Consider the following 15,156-nt stretch of genomic DNA (forward strand, 5'->3'; position numbering starts at 1 on the left):
CTCCAAATATTAAAAACAAATAAAATAAATAGTACAATCTGGTCAAAGATGAGATATGTTTATAATGACATGCTTAGATCATAAACATGTGGAGCTACAGGGTCCATTTGATGAAAGAAAAAAAGCCTGTATCATGCATCAATATAAACAGAGTATAGTTTGTACTTCAATGTGTCAATTAATTATAACCTTAATCATGTCTTTCAGGATTAAATACTGTATTGTGGTCATTTCTTTCCCATTTTCCCTTAAGTTATACCTTTAAAAAGAATTTCTTTTATATACACACATTCTCAAGGAGATAGTAAATGTGATACATCCTTCACGTTTTATAGTCCAGGAGAAGTTTTGTGTCCAGTCTAAGTTAAACAGGTACAGGCCAGGCAATTCTTTCACAGAGGTCATCAAAAAATACATTCAAGTGGCTTGATCTTATTTCATCAACATGTATCTTCTTGACCCTGTAATCAATACTTCTTCTCTCCTATGTGGCTAATCATAAATATGATAGCTTTCTTATTTTCCCATTATTATGACTTCTTAGGGTAAAATCAGAGACCATGGAGCTGAAATAGACATTGTTGTTTTCCAAAAATTGTGTCAAAGGCAAGATAGTGACTCATGAAGACTGGATGACCCCTGTAAAGTCTGTTTTCCTTTGTCTGTTTGGCGTGGCATTTGGACTCAGTTTTGAGATTGTAGGCAGAGGTCTGTCAAAACCTCTCTTTGCATCTAATTAAGCTCACATCTCAATTGCTATGATTAAGGAATTGACATACTTTGGATCATATTGTGTGACTATTAATCAACCCAGGATCAGGTATCAGACTAGTAGAGACAGATATATGTCCTGGGCCCTGGAAATTTTTCATATAAACTAATTAACAGGGAGTTCAAGATAACTAGTAGAAAAATCTTCCCACTTGTCATGCTGAAGGCTCCTGGTGTAAGCTTTTGTGTAGTTCTGCTTGGCATTCCCTCTTAAGACATTTAAGACACAGAGAATTCTTTGTCTCTTCTGTCCATTCTCAGTGTGTTGTGCGTCTGAACAGTCTTATGGAACAGCAGTTAAAATGCTTGAAATACAATTGTATGAGGACTGAAGTTTGAATCCCCAGAAACCCACATAAATGTCAGCTAGACATGACCTGCACCTGAAACAGTAGCCTCTAAAGGTAAAGCCAGTATATCCTTAGAGCCAGCTAATTAGCCAACAAGCCATATTGGTGATTTCTGGGTAGAACTGAAAATCTACAAGAATACTTAAGGTTGATTTCCTGTATTGACACTTCTCCACTACGCAAACTGACACACATGCCAAGCCAACATGTGTAGCCCCCCCATATGCAAAACATAAATACACATCCCCCCACATAAATGGAAAAGAAAGAGAATTTTTAAACGTTATTTAAAAATGTGCTCTGTGTGTAGTAGATACTTGCATTTTCTTTCCGTACTTCAATCCTTTTTCTTTGGTATACCCATAGTGATTAATGTTAAATTATTGAACTCTACAGATTAAATGATGTATATGCAAACTAGTCCCATACTAAAGTAATAGGAGAGACCAACTACTTTACCTGCACTTGTGGGACAAAAGCCACCTGTTTGCTTCAGAAGCTGTGTTTGGCAAAGGCCTATTTCAGTGCCTTACCACTTCTTCAGCACTGGTCTGTTTCAGTATTGATTGAAAGAATGCCCTTATAGCCCTGGTGTTAAAGGTGATCCCTGGGAGTGGGAGCGCATAGTTTGAGATCTCACACAATAGAGAAATAGACCAGATCTGATGTTGCTGAAGGGGCAGGTTACTGGGAGAGTCTTTGGTGCTACTCTCTCCCTTCCTGCTCTTCTCAATGGTCACTTTCTTCAGATCCCCAGGCATCACTGATTTGCATTCCTGGAGAGCAGCAGCCCACATTTTAAACCAAGGGGTACTTTGCACATTGCCACACAAGTCCTGAGGTTCCATAATTGCTTAAGCAAGGCAAAATTTCTCTTCAGTCTCTTTGGAATCTGCAACAGAACACTCCAGAATATTTCAAATTTAAAATCTGTTTTTATTCTCAGAGAGTCCTTCCCTGTAGAGACTTTATTCTTTTCCTCTTCTCTTACTTCTTTGAATCTCTAAACCACCCGTGTTGGCTATAACTGTGCCATGGATTCTAAAGCAAATAAGTGGAATTATAAATTCTAAACTATAAACCATGTAAATAAGAAGGGACTGTTTCCTGCTACATGCTGGACTTCCCAGATACTACTGAGCCCTACAAACTCTAAATCTGTTGTCCTCTGCAGAGCTGCCATCATGTAGCTTATGAAATCTCTATTAACATGCTCAATACAGTTATCTAAGCCTTCTTAATACAAGATAGGTACATCTGACACTTCTGGCATAGCGTATTCCTATTGCAAGAAACAATGGCTTCCTGTGTTTCTCAGTCTTCATCAGATGTCATGTGCTGGAGAAGTTGAGACTCCTTGGCAACCTGGGGAGCCAATTTGTGATTGGTGCAAAGCAGCAGTTCTCTACAAGCTACTTCAGTGGCTTTGCTGCTGTTGTCAGTGAAGGGAACTCATGAGGATGCTGATACTTTTCATCCCTTCACTGGGATGACCTGATAAAGTAAGGACCCAAGAGGACCCCAATCGGCCAATATTCATGTGTTTTACTAGTGTGCAGACCAGAGAACTCTGAGAATCTTACCTTAATATCTCTAATTTACAGATCAGTGTCACACACTCCTTTTTACCTAGTAAGGTCACAACCAGACTTTACAAGGGCAAGCCTCATGTCATTTGGACTGTCAGAGTTCACTGACAATAACCAGAACTTACATTTTATTTTTTAAAGGACTCGATGAAGACACTCACTAGATTTTTGTCTTTTCAACACATCCCAGGTAGGCTGGGTAACTGGGATACTGAGTGAAGTTTTGAAAGAACTCCTTTTTTAAATCAAACATAACAAGTCCCAAAATAGGCCTTTATCTCTTACTGTAAGGTTATTTCACTGGCTCATCTTTACCCTGCATATGCAAAAAAAAAATGCTTTGCACCTTTATTAGTTTGGAAAATATTTCAAATTGTGGAGAGCGGGGACTGACTCTGATATGAACTCTGGTGCCCCATATTTGACCACTTCTTCTTGGTGGGGAGGCCTGGTGGCACTTAGAGAAGGGATAAGCTGGCTACCAAGATGAGACTTGATGGCCCATGACCATATGGTGGGGGAGTACATCCCCTTTGGTCACAGACCTAGAAGAAGGGAATAGGGTGAAAGCTGGAGGGAGGAAGGAACAGGAGGATACAGGTGAGGGGAAAACAATTGAGATGTAATCTGAATAAATTAATTAAATATTTAAAAAAAGAAAAAGTAAAAATTCTTTATTGGAAAAGTCTTATTTTAAATAAATCTTTCTGCTAAAAATAACATCAACTCACAACAAGACAGAAGTCCTCTTTTGCAGTGCCTAAAATCAAAATGGAGTTTTGTTTAGATAGTCCATTCCTCAGCATCATTTCAAATTATTTCAATAAAATTTTCTTCCCATACACTACCTATTATCATTTATCCTTTCCACTTCATACATGTTTTTATGTTAAGATACAATTTACAAGCAATGCACTTCTCCGTTTTCATAATGTAGAGTTTGATGCCTGTGACAAATGTATGCCTTCATGTACCTGTCATCAGCATCAAGATATAGGACATTTTTATTCCAGCACAAAATTCCCTTGTGTCCAGTTGAAGATAGTCTAAGCCTTGTAAATCCTGAAGTCATTTGTTTTCGGTCTCAATAATTTTATCTTTTTAGGGATGCCATTCATATCAAGTCACACAAAGGACTTTTTCTATACTAGAAGGTATTAAAGTTTTTTAAATGTTAGTATTTATTGGTTGTTTTTTGAAAAATATTGCTTTCAATTTGTCTGAAGTTAAGCATATTTTAATCCATATGATCAAGGGCCATTATTTCATGAGAGTAAATTTTAGAAGCTTTGCTTATGTAGCTCAATTTACCCCAGAAAACAACCACTGCAAGAAAAAAAAAAAAAACATACTTCAAAATCACTTTAACAAACAAAACATCTTGAAAATATCTTGAGGATTTGTGGCAATCTCAAAAAATATGCTGGCACTTTGACTTATTATTAATCCCTTTTTAACCACCAAAAATTACTGGTGTTGAACTGTCCTCTTGGGAATTAGCATTCCATGGAGAGGAGGTAACTATCTACATATAAATTTGTGCAAATGCTTCTTTCCCTCCTCTCCCCCAGGAACTGAGTTTATTCAAAATCTAAAGCAATAGCTGCATCTGGTACCTAAAGATCATTACAGAATTTACAGGGGTGGGGCAAGGAATTCTAGACTTAAAATATACTCTTCATGGCATTGGTATTGACTAATTTAACAAACTGGAGCTATGAGCAAGATGCTATAAAGACCGGAAAAGAGGCTAAGTATGTAACCAAGCCAAGCCAACCAACCAACCGAAAACAATCTGCTAATAGCGGTGGGGGAAAGCCAACATAGGAAACTCTGAAGAACTCCTGGATATTTACCATTAGACTAAAGAAATGAGGAACTGTACATACATTCTTTGTATGGTTAGTTAATTCATCACAAGGCTTTAAGTTATAGATGTATATCCTCCTGTATAACAATGTTGATTATAAGGTCTCAGAGAGGAAAAAAGGTTAAATTGGAACTGGATGTCTATATATGAACTGGTGAGCTGAAATAACTTGATTGATGTATACATATAGATAGCCAGCCTAGTGGTAAATGGGCCGTAAATGGACAGATATACATATAGAAGGACAAAGTGTGTGCCTAAGTGACAAAACCTTAACACTCACGCATTTTTAAAGTCTCACCATAAGAAGGCACTGATTCCTGTGCCAAAATTAATGCGATCCCTGTGCTTAGCTCATAAATTGTAGCACATTCAACATTGAAGATTATTACCATTGTATTGATGTTAAGAAATTATTAAGAAAAGTTAGGCAGAAGATATACGTTACCTCTGTCATAGTCACACACATCTACACACTTAAATACACGCGTAATATCAAGTGAAATAGTGACATTCTACAAATAAGGCATCATCCTGTAAAACCTCATCAGTGTGAAATTGCAAGAGAGCTTGGGATTCAGAGTATTTCCTCAGTGTAGTTCCTACATGTTACATCTTAAGTTATCCTCTGCTATTTGAGCCATTTTACATACTATTGGCTTAAAGTAGCATTTTTGTGCTTCTTAAAATGACTTCCTACATTCTTACCTTTGAAAGTTATACAGAGCATAAAATGAGCAAAATTACTATAAAAGGCTTCTTGGGCACACCAGCAAACCACAAACTCCTGATTTCCTCCTATTCTGAAGCAGGTCTGACTTTCAGTGCATGCCATTTATTCTACCTGCTGCCTACACATTTACAATACACCTAGTTCTCCTTCTACTATTCTTTTAAATATTAGACATCCCAGTCAATTAGCTTCTTACTAAATAAAATGGAAATATAGTTACCTGTAACCACCATAAGTCAGCTGACCACTAGACACATGTAGCCTTCTCTTCTCCCGTAAACCACATCTAGATGGATTTTGAGTTTAATTACCATAATTGAATAATAGAAATCACTAGTTACTATAAAATATTGCACAAGAGTTGAGCTGTCTATTTTACTATTGTGGTTTTAAGTGTTCTGATTTGGTTAGTTTGGGGAGCTCAATCATGGCCCTATACTTGAGAAGGGTAGGGAATGTTACTTTCTGTTTTTCACTTATTCGTTGGTAAATACCAGTTGTCTTTATCTAACCTTAGTACGTTAAAATTCCATGTTTATTCTATTACATCAGCTTAGCTGAAGGAATCTTCTGGATTCTAGCCATAATCATTTTTACTATCCTGACATCACTTATCACTGTGGAAATTTCTTTCTGTTCCCTGTTGCCTTCAGTCATGGATTTTATGGAGTCTGTCTAACTCACTCTTGACTTAAGCTTAACGGAAGATTCCACCTGCTTGATCCTGGTTTAGACAGTGGACATTTTAGGAACTGCATATGAAAGGGTGCTGGGATCAAGGGCGCAAGGACCTTTCACACATTGGTTTCTGATGCTGTGTAACAGCTTGCCTTAGAGGCCTATAAGTATACAGATATGAGAGTTTTAAAGGTCAAAAGTTGTGATACCTTGTCTGGACTTAATCAGGCGATTGAAGGCTGGTTTCAAGGTCTTGAGAAGAAAACTAGTTATGTGGAGGCATAAGAAACAGGATGTACGTTTTATTGTAGTCTCTCAGTTTTCAATTTTTATTTCTTTTGTCAGGTTAAATTTGTAAGGGAAAATGTAGTTTCTTTACTAAAATCTAGTTTGGGTTACCATAAATACAGGAAACCATTGAGAAAGAGCCTATGGATTCTGCACACTTACTCTTATAAAACTGTTCAACAACCAAAGTTTCATAATTTTTCTATCCACCACTTCACTCCAGACATGACTTGTATTACCATAAAGGAATTAATACCCTGAGGCAAAACAATAGGGAATCAGATGGGATTCAGACTGTGTGGCATGGAAGTTGAATTTTTAAACTTTTCCAGTTTATACACACACACACACACACACACACACACACACACACACACACACACACACACTTCTTGTGGAAGAAGATACTACCCGTTTCTGAATCTGACAAGGAATCTGTCAGTCAGCCCTGCTGTCCCTTGGCTCTTCCTATTGACTTAACATGATCTTGATGTAGCTGATCTTTTGCATTCTTGCACTTCCACCTGCTCCTGTTTTCATCACGCACCCTCTCCTTTCACCCTGCCTTTGTTCTTCCTCTTTATTATTTTGCATTTGTAACTTGAAAACAGTCTCTAACCCCTTGCTCTAGAATGACCTTTTGTAATATATATTTATTACATATATATACTCAATCTATCTCACATATCTCACTAAATTTAGAAAACATTATGTTATAAAAATGTGTTTTTTGGAAGTAGCACATATAAAAATAATGGATAAGGGCATAATAAGATGTTACCATTATCCAACTCCAAAGTAATGCTTTTCACTCTTTTGTATTATTTAAATTTATAGACTCTTTTTCTAAATAGATATCCAAAGATTTTGCAAAAATGAAATTAGCAGCACACTTAAATATACAGTATCAGAAAGTCAGAGCTATTTTAATATGGTGAGAAGATATCTCATATGAAATGGAAAACAAATGTTCAAAAGTTGCATGGTGGCCCTAGCGTGTGTGCTGGCTTGATTGAGAAATGTTCCTGATAGACTCCGATGTATTGACCATTGCTCCCTGCTTTGTGGAGATTATACACATTGGGAGGTAGAACATTGCAGGGGAAGATATATTAGAGGTAATGGGATTTGGATTTATAACCTCACCCTTCTTTCTTTTTTTGTGATTTCTCTGTGCAGATAAAAAATGGAATCAGCTGGATTCTAGCTCCTGTGACCGCTCCACACCTTCCCTCCATGAAGACTCTGCCGTTTTAGAACTTTAAGGTAAATAAGCCCTCTTTCCTCAAGTTGCTTTTGGTCATAATATTTTATTATAGCAACATGAATATAACTAATACAGCATAAAAATAACTTAAGTATATATTTAGTGAAATAAAAGTTAGATACAGGGTGATATTTAGATAATACAAATGAATATGTTTTAATGTGGACAGATGGATTATATGTACATAAAGCTTTAGATTCATGCAATATACAAGCAGTATTAAGATATACATCAGGGGTGTGACAAAAGGAAATGTATACACATAAACACACATAAGGATGTGTAGAGTATACACACAACACACACATGCACACACACACACACACACACACACACATATATTCTGTATGTCTATTTTGCCACCATAACCAAATAAACTCAGGAACTAAAGAAAAAAAAAAAAGACTCACCTTGATTGATGGTTTCTGGGAGTACCAGTCCTTCATTGCAAGGAAGGCTGATATAGCCACTCAGTGAATGTGGTAAGAGCAAGTAGAGGAGTAAAGCAGTTCAAGGCAGACCAGGATGCAGTAGCAAGCAAGCCCATGAAGAGGAGGTCCAAGGCATCATCTTTAAATGCCCGTCTTCAGTCCCAGCTAGACACTAGCCTTTAAGCATCCCATTACCTCCCAAAATATCTTCATTGGCTACAATGCAACTGTTCAAAACATGAACCATTGAAAGAATATTAGATTAAATGATAATACTATTCTCATTATGAGACAAGAAACGTTGAATTAATTTTCCAATTGTGATTCTAAAATTTAAAAAATGAAAGAAATTTAAAATTCAAACTAGTAGGCAATACTTGTGAATAAAGCACCTTGGTAGGGAAGAACTTTAAATGAAATCATAGGAAAAATATAAACTTTTATTTGATTGTATACAAATTAATACTAGTGAGATCACCATACAAAGGCAGATATTGGTATTAGCATAAAATACAAGAAAACAAATTCAAGAAAAAAATCATGTTTTAGATTATTAATATTTAGTTTTCTTTCCATTCTGATGTTCAAATAAGTACTTGTTTACTACAAAAAAATTAACTTAGGTAGTCCGTGAAGAAGATTACTTGTGAGAAATACTCAAGCACATTGTCAATGATAGCTCAAGAAATAGGATTCAAATTTTTTTATGTTAGCAAGAATGAAAGAATTGTAAATATTGAGATTCTTGCACATGGCTGATGACTTCAAACAGCAGCAGTCTCCTTAAATGGGATATTCACACAATAGAAATGATGCCTCAAAAGGGAAGTGCTTTGAGAAATTGCTTCTAAGAAAATGATTGCATGTATGTATTCACGTGCTCATGCGCACATACACACATTTCAGGTAGAAAGTATTAACAATCTCAACATTTCATACATAAAGAAATTATTCATAAAGACCACGACGTGTACGTGTCACAATATTAGATAGCATTTAAAATGAGGAAATAATAAAGACAGTGGAGCTGTACCTGCATTTGGGGTGTCATATTACATCTGTTGTGGTTTGAATATAAAATTCGTGCCATCCAAAGAATGGCATCTAATTATAATTCATAGGGATTCTGTAGCCAAAGAGAAGCATTGTCTGTACCTAGACCTTCATGTCTCAGAGCTAGTCCCATATAGTGAGAACTGCTTGCTCTGCAGTTTAAATTCTTCATATCTAGATTGTATCCCCCTCTATCATCCCCTCCTTATTCCTCAGCGTCCTTCATTCCCTCTCCCTCCCTCCCCTAGTCCTCAGAAAGGGGATCAATCCTCCTCTACCATCTCATATCAGCCTATCAAATCTCATATGTACTACCTGTAACCTCTTCCTTTGTAGCCTGGCATGGATGCCCGGCCAGGGGGAAGTGATCAAAGTTCGGTGGCCAGAGTCCATGTCCATAGTAGTCCCTACTCTCCATATTGTGGGACCCACAAGGAGACTGTGCTGCTACATCTGAGCAGAGGATCGAGGTCCACATCATGCTTGGTCCTTGGTTGATGTATCTGTCTTTGTATTGTAGTGTAGTTATCTTGTATTATGTGCCTAATATCTGTTTATAAGTGAAAATATACCATCCCTGTCTTTCTGGGTCTGGGTTACCTCACTCAGGATGACCTTTTCGAGATCCATCCACTTACCTGCAAATTTCAACATATCCTTGTTTTTTTGATACCTGAGTAGGATTCCATTGTGTAGATGTACCACAATTCCTTTATCCATTCTTTGGTTGAGGGACATCTAGGTTGTTTCCAGATTCTGGCTTTTACAAATAAAGCTGCTATGAACCTAGTTTAACAAATGTCCTTGTTGTATGGTGGAGCATCTTTCAGGTATATGCCTAGGAGTGGTATAGCTGGGTCTTGACGTAGCATTATTCCCAATTTTCTGAGAAAGCACCAGGTTGATTTCCAAAGTGGTTGTACAAGTTTGCACTCCCACCAACAATGGAGTAGTGTCCCCTTTCTCCACATCTTTGCCAGTAAATCAATTAACCAACCAATCAATCAATCCTTCATAAGTTCATGTGTTTGGACATTTGGTCCCCAGTTGGTGGCACTGGTGGGGAGGTGGATGGAGCCTCCAGTGAGGAATTATATCCCCAGGTGTGGGCTGGCAGCGTTGTAGTTCTTTTCTGCTTTCTGTCCTCTCTATTTTGTGTTTGGGTAGATGTGAACTTTCAGCTGACCCATTCCTTCTGCAATCTGCCTTGGTGACTATGCTTTATCACTACAGCAGAAAGGTAACATGTGAGGGAGAATATGGCACTACAGATTGATTTTCTTAAGAGAACCAATATTAACTAGTACTTTGGACGTATACCTAGCTAAGTAAGAGTAGCTGCTCTTTAAGACGCACAGTTGTGAATGTCTGTACCTCCCACTTTGCCTTAGATACCTGACCTCTGCCTTCTTAGGCCTCTCACTCCAAGCCATCTTACTGATTACATTTCCTTTGACATCTGTGTAGCAACAACATAGAGACAGATCACTGTTGCAAGATCTCAGATAGGTGGTAGTGTGCAACTCACACAGCAGAGTCATGAGCCAGGGAGACCAAGCTAGCCTACTTAGAGAAATCCTGAGAAGGAAAAATTAAAGAAGGTCATTTGCTACATCTTTTCAATTAACATTCTGGTAAATATTACAAATGGTCATGAAAGTGAGCCCTGTGGTCCCACTCACAGCCTCAGTACTTCCTTTGGTGACAGGGGATTGTGGATGTTTATGCAATGCCATATCTTACCTCCTCTTAGAGCCCCATTAACCATATAAATGTGTCTGGCTTGCAAGTAGATGGGAGGTGAACTCATAAGGCTGGTATGAGAGTGAAGAGGAGTGTATAAATGTAATGCCATGCTCGACCCATGTAGGGTTAGTGAACACGGGCTCATACCTGTCACTCAGTTTTCTATGACAGGGTTCTTTCATTATGTTGCACAGCACTGTGGTAGAGCATATTATTCACATGCTGAAGGTATTATGGATGCTACTAGATTCTCAATTCATACTGATGAACAAATAGACTACGGCACGACGCTCCCGTGTCTCAATGGAGGTGCTGTAGAAACAACCGATTTTGAAATCCTACCCACCCAAACTTCCTTTTAAATCACTCAAATACTTATAAAATATCAGATAACCGAAGAGAGACTGGACTATGTGATCTAGGAGACTAAAGTAGGACGTCTACATTATGCCAATTCTGGCAAAAAATTTTTACTGAATTTATACTTAATAAAAACTACTGCATTCCCAAGTTTATCCTTATAATCACAGATAAGTGCAGTTCTTACACTTCATCCAAGAAGCTTTTCTTTAGAGCTAGTGAAGACTGTCACAGAAAATCACAACTGGACACAATGTGTAGACCTGGGGAGATCATGGGGAAGCAGCCTCTGTGAATGTATCTCCATCACATTTCCTGCATCTCTGGATCAGGGAACATTGCTTAAGATGGGCAAAAAGATTGTAGGATCCAGAATACCTAAAGGTCTGTGGAATTATGCTGTGAGAGAGCACTGTGCAACTCTAGTGCAGGGCCTCTTTCTTCTCTAGGGCCTCTGCTTGCTCTTCACCATGAAAACAAAAACAAAACCAAAAGCAAATTTCATTTTACTACTTGCTTCTTCCATGATTCCCTGCCTCACCAGAGACCCAGAACATAGGTCCAATAGACTATTTATTGAAACACAAGAAGCTATTATCAGAAATAATCATTTTCTTTTTGTGACTTAAGTACTCTTTACTAAATTTCACACGCCAAATTTGTCAACTTTTCATCCAGATTTTTATCTCCAAAATTGGTTATAATGTGCACAACACAGAGAGACATGTTCAGTCAGTCACATATCCACCTCTTATGCATTATGTTTGCCCGTCATTTCCACAGAGGTGTCAGGGTTTCATTTAAGCTTTGGAAATTAAATCTGACTGCCAAGTTTTCCCCTCTACCTTATCATTATGAACCAGATGCATGAAATAGATAATAATTCCAAAAATAAGCTCCAGTATGTTTTAGTATGTATAATCTTTATAAATAAAAACTGTGTATTGACAATACTATTGAAAACAGTATAATGAGATTTGAGAGTAGAGATATTTTGTTGAATTGCACCTACTCAAATAGCACAATCATAAACATGGAATGAAACCTTGCTGCATTAGACAGAATAATGTAAAATACTCATCGACCTAAAGTGATGATATAATACCCATCTTTAGGAGGAGAAAAAGCCTCTGATATACAAAGCAAAAATACATTCAACAATAAAAGTGGTACAAGCAGTTATTCTCACTTATAGATACAATAAATGATTAGTTAAATTTGTGTCAGGAGCATTAAAGTGGATAATATAAATTTATTTGCAAATAATTTCAATTAACTATTTTCATGATAATAATAAATTAAGATCAGTAGCTAGTTGTTTAATCGTAGACAACTGAAATTGACTGTCTACCTGGGTAGTGAGTGCATGTGTTACAATTTGAAGGAGAGCTGTCCTTGTAACCAAGACTGTCTCCTTGGCTTATACATCATTTTCATAGAAGTCAATATTGGTCCATTTGTGGAGAAAAACTTGAAGTTCTATGACAAGTGAATTTTGCTAGAATATTATCATTAATCCATTCCTAAAACCTGGTATTATATTTTTAATTGTATAGTAGAATAAATGTAAGAGATAGAAAACTAAAGAAAATGTTATAAAGGCCCATTATATCTGTTCAGAGGTTGACTAAAACTATGGCAGTACTGCATAGTCTTAGATAGTCAAGCACAGCAGGATGGATAGGAAAAAACCACCCACTAAATTATGATATCCTTGAGAACTTAATCTTACATCTGTCTGAAATGCCAGAGTAGCCATTTGGGAAATGCACAGCCTATCTTTTACTTATTCCCTTCCATCTGCCCTTCCTTCGCCCCCTCCTACCTCTTTGCCTCTAACTTAATATCTTGCTCCACATCTAGAGTACAGAGGTTATAGCCATAACCAGTCACACCCAAATTCACTTTTCTTTATATTATGATTTTTAAAACACCGAAAACCTGTTCTCCTGTGTATAATGCTACAGGTCACAAGGACAAGACACCTGCACCATCCAAATTGGCTTTCTGCCTGAATGCATTCACCCACAGCTAAATGGAACCAGGAATTGAGATCCAGCCAAACGAACAGTTCAGTTCAAGTTCTGTGCTCCAGGACAGGTGGTTCTAAAGTTAGAACTTCCACTGAGTAGAGAGCAGAGTGCTCATTCTTGTCCTGTGTAATTTTAGGAAATAACACCAATGTGACCAATGTCACATTTGCCTGAAACATCAAAAGAAGTACAAAGATGGATTTTTCTCAGTTTTCAGCATGTCACAGTGTGGGATTTGCCCCAGCGGGTTACTTTGCACTCATGGTGCTAATGGATTTCAGGTAGTGGAGGACTTAATTCTCTGACTAAGACACTTCAGGAGGTTGTACTGTATTACTCATGTGGTTTCATTCTATGGGTCAGTGACTGTTAAACAAAATTTTTAGACACCTTTTTTTTTAGTTTAAAAATAATTTACTTGATATTTACCCATTTTTCATAAAAAATAATCTCAGTTGTCAGCACATGTCTTTCATATATAAAGTTAATGTCAAATGATTCATACCATTCATTGATTAGTGATGGAAGAAAATTGCAGGCCATCATGAGTTGCATAACAATGAAAAAAATCTCAGTGCCTTTAAATTTTTCTTTTATATAAGCAAAAATAACTACTACAAAAATAATTCATACAAGCATAAGCAATTATCTGCCACTTGCAGATAAATACATATCCTGAAAAGGATTATTTCTGTGGCACTTTAAAATCAATGTCATGCCCATCCCTCCCATGTGCAGGTTCACACTCTATATTTGTACAAGGGAAAAGAAGGTGTTCTTCTTAATTGAAAGAATGTTCTTACAAATTAACACACAATTAGCTCAGATAGCAAAATACTTTAAGGTCCATCAACAGCCCTATCCATAAACCCATTCCAAAGCAAAAAATCCTGCTCACTGCATCAAACTAGCAACATATTCCTTGTTAGTGGAGGTTAGACCATAGAATACTACTCCATATGTCTTTCAAGAAGAGAATATAATATTGATGCTTTATCTCAGAAAGGCTAGTAATATTCAGTCAAAAATCAAACCCTCATTAAATTGCAATGATAGAAATAGCAAGGAATTATAGAAATTGGCCATTAGCATCTTTATTAGTACCTTTGTGACATTCCCATGGACAGAAGAACCCCAAAAGGTAAATCTATCTGTCCTACCTAGCATGAAGTTGTATGTCTATTAGAAGTGAAATGTGTATCAATTTCCTCAGATGTAGCAGAGAAAACTGACATGTCCTTGTTCAGAAAGCAGAAATAAATATCTGCTTCGACTATGGCAACCTCTTTAAGAGGCCACAATTCCCGCACCTATTTTATTTTGCGCTGCAACATAGGTTTTGTTCTGTTCTTTTTTTTGTAAGAAATAAGACTCATCTTCCAGGTTGTCTTCTAAATGGCCTTTCAAATTCATTTAAGTGACACTCCTACTTCTACTGCTCCCACCCTGGTATGATGGTCTACTTGTGGTTTGTTTATTGCATTACATAGAGTCTGCCTAAAAGTAAAATTATCAAAGGAAACAAGACTCATTCGCTTCCTCTTCAAGTTCTCCTCCTCTATACAGTCTGTAATCCCTCTGGGCTGCAGTTTGATTTCATGCATGAATGATTTTTTTTTAGAAACAAAGTTCTCCATTCTCACTGGAGTTGGTTGTGTGGAGTAATCTATCATTGAAATGAAGGACTAGCTGCCTGTCTACCATGGGGCATATTACCCAAGGAAGACCAATGTCTGTCTCAATCGCTATTTAAATTGCTTAAAAATCATGATGTTTAGTCTTTCAAACATGCTCAAACTACCTAAGTGCTGCTGTAAACACAAACTGTAGTCATTGGCGGCCAGAAAAATGATATAGTTTTATTTTTATCAATCATAGTACATTTTTAGTAAGTTGAGTATAATCTCTACTAAATACCCATATTTATATAATTGGAAGAAGAATCTTTTCTTCCCTTCTGTATGATTTCCAAATTGATATTCACGTA

This window comes from Acomys russatus, chromosome 11 (genome assembly GCF_903995435.1).
Source record: "Acomys russatus chromosome 11, mAcoRus1.1, whole genome shotgun sequence".
Lineage (NCBI taxonomy): Eukaryota > Metazoa > Chordata > Mammalia > Rodentia > Muridae > Acomys > Acomys russatus.